The sequence below is a fragment of the Puma concolor genome, chromosome B1 (assembly GCF_028749965.1).
Source record: "Puma concolor isolate L17-30 chromosome B1, mPumCon1.1.hap2, whole genome shotgun sequence".
Taxonomy (NCBI): domain Eukaryota; kingdom Metazoa; phylum Chordata; class Mammalia; order Carnivora; family Felidae; genus Puma; species Puma concolor.
The window spans coordinates 181,937,168-181,946,402 of NC_141670.1; the positions used below are offsets into that span (position 1 = coordinate 181,937,168).

At 37.3% G+C, this 9,235-nt stretch overlaps 1 pseudogene; it reads left to right on the top strand.

The window, feature by feature from the left end:
* Positions 1-353: 353 nt before the first annotated feature.
* On the top strand, positions 354-449 carry LOC112859167 (U6 spliceosomal RNA; annotated as a pseudogene).
* The last annotated feature ends 8,786 nt before the right edge of the window (positions 450-9,235 follow it).

Below are 9,235 nucleotides of genomic sequence, written 5' to 3' on the forward strand. Positions count from 1 at the left end.
AACATTACCCTGCTGCAAAAACCATGCAATAAGAAAAAACTACAGATCTCTCATGAACATAGATGCAGAATCTTTAGTGAAATATTAAACAATTGAAACCCACCATGTATAAAAATAATTACATACTAAGACCAAGTGGAATGTCCGCCAGACACACAAAGCTTGTTCGGCATTCAAAATCAGTTAATGTTATTTGTCACATCAACAGCTAAAAGAGAAAAATTGCATGATCAAAGCACTAGATGCAAAAAAAAAAAAAAAGGATTTGGTGAAATCTAGTAACCATTCATGATAAATATTCTCAGTAAGCTAGAAAAAGGGGGGATTTCCCTGAACTTGGTAAAGAATATCTAGTGGTCGCTTCTGCAGCACATATACTAAAATTGGAATGATTCTCATGGCCTCTGCACAAAGGTGATACGCAGATTTGTGAAGAGTTTCATATTTTTTTTGGCTAACAGACCCATGAAAAAATGCTCAGCATCACTCATCATCAGGGAAATACAACTCAAAACCCCAGTGAGATACCATCTCACACCTGTCAGAATGTCTAAAAGGAACAACTCAGGAAACAATAGATGTCAGTGACAATGCAGAGAAAGGGGAACACTTTTGCACTGCTGGTGGGAATGCAAATTGATGCAGTCACTCTGGAAAACAGTATGGGGGTTCTTCAAAACATCCAAAAGAGAGCTACCCTATGACCCAGCACTTGCACTACTAGATATTTATCCAAAGGATGTAAAAATGCTGATTCAAAAGGGTACATGCACCTCAATGTTTATAGCAGTGCTATCAATAACAGCCAAATTATGGAAAGAGCCCAAATGCCCATAGACTGATGAATGTATAAAGAAGTGGTATGTGTGTGTGTGTGTGTGTGTGTGTGTGTGTGTGTGTATATATATATATATATATATATATATATATCAACCATCAAGAAAAATGAAATTTTGCCTTTTGCAATAATGTGGATGGAACTAGAGTATATTATGCTAAGTGAAATAAGTCAGTCAGAGAAAGACATATGCCATATGATTTCTCTCATATACAGAGTTTAAGAAACAAAATAGATGAACATAGGGGAAGGGAAGGAAAACTAAAATAAGATAAAAACAGAGGGGGACACACCATAAGAGACTCTTAACTATAGAGAACAAACTGAGGGCTACTGGAGGTAGGTGGGGGGATGGGCTACATAGGGGATGGGCATTAAGGAGGGCACTTGTTGTGATGAGCACTGGGTGTTATAGGTAAGTGATAAATCACTAAATTCTACTCCTGAAACCAGTACTACACTCTAATTTAAGTAAAATATTGTGGGGGGGAAAACCCCCAAAACAAAGAATATCTAAAGATACTTATAGCTACCATCATACTTAATGATGAAAAACTTGAAGTTTTCCCACAAGATGAGGTAGAAGACAAAGATGTGCCCTCTCATCACTCCTTGTAAATATCATACTAGATATTCTAGTCAATGCAATAAAACAAGAAAAAGAAATAAAAGGTGCCTTGAATAGGAAGGAAAAAAATAAACTGTCTTAGTGTGAAGACGATATATGATCATCTATGTAGAAAATCTGAAAAACACACAAACTCCTGAAACTAGTCAGCAATTATTAGCAAGTTTACAGAAGAAAAATTAATATACTAAAGTCAATCACATTTCTAGATACCAGCAAGAAATGAGTAGAATTTAAAATAAAAGCATAATAGCATTTAAATTAGATTTGAAAATATGAAATACTGAGGTGTAAATCTAACAAAACGGGTACAAGACCTTTATGAAGAAAAGTACAAAAACCAATGATAAATGAAGCCAAAGAAAACCTAACTAAATGGAGAGATATTCCATGTTTATAGATGGGAAAACTCAATAGTTTCAAGATGTCACTTCCTCCCCAATTGGTCTATACATTCAATGCAATCCCAATCAAATCCTGGAAGGTTATTTTGTGGATATTGACAAACTGATTCGAAAGTTTATATGGAGAGGCTAAAGACCCAAATTAGACAACACAATACTGAAGGAGAAGACTGAAATTGGAAGATTGACATTACCCACCTGTGAGGCTTGTAAAAGCTACAGAAATCAAAACAGTGAGGTACTGGTGAAAGATTAGGCAAATGATTCAGTGCAAAAGAATAGCAGCTCAGAAATAGACCATCGTTAATATAGTCAAATAATCACTGACAAAGGAGAAAGGGCAATGACACTGAACAAACACTGGAACAAATGGACATCTATACACAAAAAATAATCTACACACGGACCTTATACCTTTCACAAAAGGTAACTCAAAGTGGATCACAGACCTAAATGTAAAACACAAAATTATGAAACTTCTAGAAAATAACATAGGAGTAAACCTGGATGACCTTGAGTAATGCAATGACTTTTTAGATACAGCACTGAAGATACAAACCATGAAAGAAATAATGGGTAAGCTGAACATCATTAAAATTAAAAGCAGTCCTGAGAAAGACAAAGTCAAGAGGGCTGTGAACCTAAAAATGCTCTATTTTTTTTTTAATCAAAGGCTCAGGAAGCAGAATAAAAATTCTTAATAAAAAATGAAAAAAAAAACATGAATGCACAATAAATAAAAGAAAAGAAACCCTTTCTCTACCACTTTTTAGTTGAGACACTCAGTAATTCGATAACATTCTAAATTTTTGCATACTCATCTGGTAAATAAAAGAGTGTAAAATTAAAATGAAATTAGTATGTATTTGTTAGAGTGCATTTTTGAAGCATTAAAATCACTATTTTCATTTAAAATCAATATACATACAATATGTTGTATATATATGTATATATATATATATATATATATTTAAAAGGTCTTTAAAAGTTCTTTGTAAATAATTTGTTGTAATATAAGAAAAACACATATATGTGTAATTTTTAAAGTTTATTTTTAAGTTTGGGCGCCTGGGTGCCTCAGTCGATTAAGTGTCTGACATCACCTCGGGTCATGATCTCGCGGTTTCTGAGTTCGAGCCCTGCATCGCGCTCTATGCTGACAGCTCGGAGCCTGGAGCCTGCTTTAGATTCCATGTCTCCCTCTCTCTCTGTCTCTCCCCTGCTCCCGCTCTGTCTCTATCTCAAGAAAATAAATAAACGTTAAAAAAAGTTTAAAGTTTTTTTTTTAGTTTATTTATTTATTTATTTATTTATTTATTTATTTATTTTGAGAGACAGTGTGTGTCAGAGTATGCACGTGTGGAAAAGGGACAGAGAGAGGGAGAGAGAGAATCCCAAGCAGGCTCTGCAATGACAGCATGGAGCCCCATGCAGGCTCAATCCCACAAACCATGAGATCATGACCTGAGCTAAAATCCAGAGTCAGGCACTTGATTGGCTGAACTGCCCAGGTGTCCCTTATATGTGTAATTTTTCATCCTGCAAAAATTTCACTGGATACGTGTAATGTATCTGCATTGCAGGTCGCATATAATCCGAGGTACACGAACACCAACACACAAAAATGAAGTCAGGAAATCTAGCATGTCTTTCGCCTTACAAATTACTTTATCCCTGATATTTTTATTTTTATTTTTCTTCCTCTCTTCCTTTCCACATATATTTTGTCCTGTGCAATATTTTATGGAGCTGAATCCAGAACTGAAGAGCTACAATTTATTAGTAATTATTGATTGTTTTAATGGTAGCCAAAGGCCTACGTCTGCCACAATTTCCAGTTCTGACTACTCACTTTGGCAATTTGGGCATTGTTTACCAGTTGTATTTACAAGTAAAGGATATAATACAATTATTCAACGTTCAAGGGCTCTGCCAGCTTATCAGTCAATTAAGCACTAGTAAGTTCCGTACTCACCACACACTCACGTGGACGCTGTGAGGAAAGATAAAGTCTCTGTTGATGACAGTCTCTATTTTCAGGTGCTTTTAATATTTCTTGTGTAAAAGGGTCCTTTCTGACCTACAGTTTTCCCACATTTAATACCTGTAAATGCCTTTAATTCCCACTCCAAATACCTAGAATTGTTTCTATGATCTGGCGAAATTCTGACTCACCAGATTGGTCCCTAGAAGTCAAGTCTGTACTTGAGGACTTGGCCTCTGGGGCAGCAGGCACATGACGCAAGTGGAGCCCATCAGAAGCCCTTTCTCTGGGATTTAGAATTGAGAATAAGAGACCCCAGTCTCAGCGGGAGTTAGTCTCTTAAACAGAAGACATGTTAAGACACACTATGAGCCACATGACTCCCTACAGACTAAGCAGCAGAAAAGCTAATGTACCTTGACTGCAAGGAAAGAAGGAAACCTGTCTAGGAAGGAGAGAAAGAAAGAGGGGTTATGGGGGAGAGACAGGGAGGGACAGAGGGAATTTCCCAATTTCAGAAGGCTCCAATTTTCTTTTGTAGTACCTACCCTGCCTTCCCTTGAGTTCTAAAAAACATGCCTATGACCTTGGAACAAATCCTCCTTTGTGGCTTAATCTAGCTCAAGTACATTTTTACTATTTGCAACAAAAATATTCTAACTTATGTGAATAGCTACCTTTGAGCTTATCATTTTTATCAAGTAAGTGAATGTGTCCAAAATATGGAAGACACTTAAGTAAATGATTAAAAACATGTGTCTACTCATATATCAGCTCTCATCAATATCCAGATATGTCTGGGATTAAGGGGCACATTCCAGTCCATAACCCTTGGGGAGCATGGCACATTCTCCAAACTGATTCTGGGCTAGAGATATCAGGGTCAGGAGGCTTCTTGGGGCTATAGATATGCTGGGGGATTTTTATAAAACTCAAGATTATTGGTCTGTTTATAAGCATTTCTTGAACTTTCTTGCCCCTTCAGGGTATGTCTAATATAATAAATCAAAAACAATCCCTTGTTCCATGAACAGAGTTGGGGGAATGTCTTTTTATTAAATTCCAATCCTGGGTGAGCTAAGAAAAAACTTCAGATCAAAATTAAAAGCTGAATAAGTTTCATAAGCTTTGTTATTAGCTATTTTATCAATTGGAGATCTAAAAAATGCTGCATTCCTGACATACCCCGTGCACATCTGGTCTCTAATAATCAGAGAGATCGACAGTAGTGTTAAGATATTTTGAAGGATGCCTGACAAAAAGGCAAAGTTAAATTGACGTCTGGTTGCTCAACCTAAGTAGCTAAATCTAGAGAGGAAAATAAATTCCTCTAGGAAATGCCACGTATTTGAAGGCAGAGCACTTCAAAAGTCCTGAGGAAAGGATAGGGGTTTTTAATATAGAGGTTGATTGAAAATGTAAGAACTCCTAAGTGTTTCTCAGAGGGGTAAGAATGAATAAATTTACACAGAAATCATTTGTAATCAGGGTAGAGGCCTCGTGAATGGAGTGCTGGCTCACCCAGAAGCCTTGGAGATTCTAGCCATTAGTTTGAAACTAGGGATCACCTGTCTGGCCTTTATGGTGACTTCATCTCAAACATGTCAGTATCAAGAGAGGAAAGAACAAAGTGGCTTCACCAAAGTGATGACAGAGGAAGGAGATTGGATTCTGAACCCTCATTATGGCTTCCATTCACCCTTTCTGGAAGAATCAGGAGCAGGAGGCAAATAATCGGTATTCTATGAACTTGTAAACCTCTTTGTTAATTTTGTTATTACCTTTATTTTTCTCATGTGAAGAATATTTGTGGCTTCTTCAGAGAAAAAGGTCTCCATGGTTGTGTTCAAGCATGGGTGCTGTGGCTCGGGAGGTTGAATTCTTCAATGAGGGAATTCAGCTAAAATTCAAAGGACATATCTAGATGGGAGGAGAGAAGAACAAGGTGAATCCCTACCATTGAAAGATAAGAGTTTGGAGCCTGTACTAATCAAAGAGCAACCATAATTAAGAGAAACCCATGTGTACTGAAGGAAAGTGGATATTAAGACCAGAAAACTGTAATATGTGCCCTTCTATTCCTTTATTTTTTTTTTTTTAAAGTTTATTTATTTTTGGACAGAGAGAGACAGAGCATGAACGGGGGAGGGGCAGAGAGAGAGGGAGACACAGAATCGGAAACAGGCTCCAGGCTCCGAGCCACCAGCCCAGAGCCCGACGCGGGGCTCGAACTCACGGACCGCGAGATCGTGACCTGGCTGAAGTCGGACGCTTAACCGACTGCGCCACCCAGGCGCCCCCTTTCTATTCCTTTAAATCAACACCTAGCATAGTCTCTGGAACTTACTGGCATCTGGCCAATTTGGTTGAACAAATGCAGGAAGATATGTACTAATTATCAAGGTAATACCAATCTGAAGTGATAAATTATGCTTGGAAATTCAGGAAAGATTTTATGAAATCATAACGAGTAATTTACCAGAGGAATTGTTATGAGTAACGTATACTCCAGAAAGAGTAGAGAACATGATAAAACCATGCATATTCTTTATCTCTTCCCATTTTAAAATGGCATCATGGCACATTAACAGTTAACTTTCTCATTTTGTCTCAAGCTTAACCATTTGCTATTACTATGGTCCAGACATAATGGTCCTCAACAAAATGTGTTTCTTTTCTTAATTTTTTTTTTTTACCATTTATTTATTTTTAAGAGGGGGAGGGGCAGAGAGCTATGTTGAGAGCTATGTATGAAGAGCTATGTTGGTCAGAATTTGAAGCAGGCTCCAGGCTCTGAGCTGTCAGCACAGAGCCCAATGCGGGGCTCGAACTCAGGAGCCATGAGATCATGACCTGAGCCGAAGACGGATGCTTAATCGAGTGAGCCACCCAGGAGCCCCCTAAATTTGTTAAATTTAACAAATGGACCAATTCCTTTCTTGCTTCAAGATCTCAAGCCATTATATCCCCCACCTCCTTCCTTTTCCCCTCTCACCCTTACCTGATCAGATTAATCTCTGATTGACTGTCATTGTGTTTCCCTGCCTTCTTAAAGCAGGCTAGGTTTTTACTGTTGTTGTGTGACTGTTGTACATCACCCTCTATTTTCTTTCTCGCTCTATCTCTTGACATTATTGCAAAAACACCCCCACCTACACACACACATTTGATGGCTGTAAATTTTACAAACACAGGGATTACATTAGCTTTGTTCACCTTTGTATCTCCTGTGCATCTAGCATGACACATGGGACACAGGAGGACGCAATATACACGTGTTATATGAGTTAATGAATGAAAAATGTTATTACTTGAACACAAATTGAAAGTTTTAAAGTTTTTGGAGAAATGGCAGACAGATGAGTATCAACTCAGCTCCTGTACAACCCCCAAAAGCATCACATTCCTCATCAATGGTCCTTTCCTTAACCCTTTTCCTGCCTTTTTACTGTAACTTCAGATCTTCCTGTCATTCAGTGTACTCCAAATTAACGTACCCTTGCAATAGCTTCCTGGTCATACCTTTCTCTATGTAATGTGTTATCAGTCCTTAAGTTGTTTAATATAAGAAAGTTATTACAGGGTACATGTGATAATCCTTTATGTGAACTAGAAATCCACATACACAAAGAAGGAAATACAAAGGAAATATTCTCTACTCACCTTGCAGACTCCTTCAAATTTATTTCGATTTAAGGGACTCCATGAAACATAAAAGCTGTGTTTTTCAGCTCCATGTGGATACACTGCAGTGTATGAAATATTTGGCTTAGTTCAGTGTCTGAATCCAAAAATATCTCCTTATGTTATGGCTGTTGCCATCTCTTACAAAATTAGCCGAGCCATGGAGATAAGAATGTTCTCATGTTTCACACAAGACGTGCACGCCATATATACATACACATGGGGGAATCAGGGGAGAGAGGAGCAGACAAAAACAGAGGCTTTCCTACCATGGAACACAAAAGTAATTCTAATCGTAAATATTCCACTGTTGATCTTCAGAGCAGTGGGACCCAGTCACAGGATCCTATAGAAATTTACCCAGTGTGGGCCACCTGGGTGGCTCAGTCAAGCGATCAACTCTAGGTTTCGCCTCAGGTCATGATCTCCTGGTTTGTGAGTTGATGTCCTGCATCGAGTTCTGCAATGACAGTGTGGAGCCTGTTTAGGATTCTCTCTCTCCCTCTCTCTCTGCCCCTCCCCACCTCTCTTCCCCCCCTCAAAATAAATAAATAAACCTAAAACATTTGTTTTCAAAAAGAAATCTACCCAGTGCTAATTAAATTGATTTATCCTTAGGAAAAGTATTTTTAAAAAAGTGTCTCTGTCAAATATCCAAGTTGAGACTATGTATTAACATTTTTGGCTTTTTTAATCATTAAAATATCAAACATTCACTTTGCAGAATATCTTTAGTTCTGTGAGAAAATAGGGTTTGGGAAACTCAGTTTTTGAAGGCATCAAGAGAGGATATATATATTATAGAAGATCGTTTAATTTGATCTTATCCTAATTCCATGTAGTTAGAGACCCCCTCCAATTTAATCTAATTGCCTCAGCTATTAAGAAGGGCTTGTGGACTCTTAGGAGTAATCCTATAGAACATTAAAAAGTCCCTAAAATCAGATATGTTTAGTTTATTTACAACTCAAGGGCTGCTAGAAAAATGCCAACAACCTGTGGTTTTACCTGGAAAAGTAACTCAGGGAAGAGACCAGAGGACATCTGGGAAACCGTCTCCTCTGTTTCCCAGATGTCAATAAATACTCATTCTGCAACTAAGAGAGAAATTAAGACAACAGAATTTAGTTCAGGAATTTGAATTAAATAGCTCTATTTGCATGCATAATATATTGGACTATTTAAGGTGGCAAAAGATTAGAGAACAGGAAGATATGTAAATACAATGAGCTTACAATTTCATCCTAGTAAAATAATTCTTAAATCCCTAATTCATGCCAATCTATGAAATCCTGCATAAATTTTCACTTGTTGCAAAATGTTCCACAAAGGTTGCTTATAGAATTGTATTCTGAGAACAGGTTACATATCAATTTTTAAGAGAAACAAAATATCTATTTCTATAATGTCAACGAGACAAATATTCTAGGCTGGATATCCTCCTGGGACAGGAAAAGAAAAATAAAAAAAACACCTACCTATAGGAAATTAAATCTTGTAAGGCAGACACATGTATCCAATCACCAAAATGTAATGCAATTTCAGTATTTTAACAAAAAATGTGTATACTGTAATATAGGAAGTCAGATGAAGAGCAATTAATTCTTCACCACCAAGGCTAGTTTCAGAGAGATGCCTCTTGAATTGGGCCATGAAAAAAAGAAAAGATACTTTTAAAAAGTAGTTTGTGAAATACA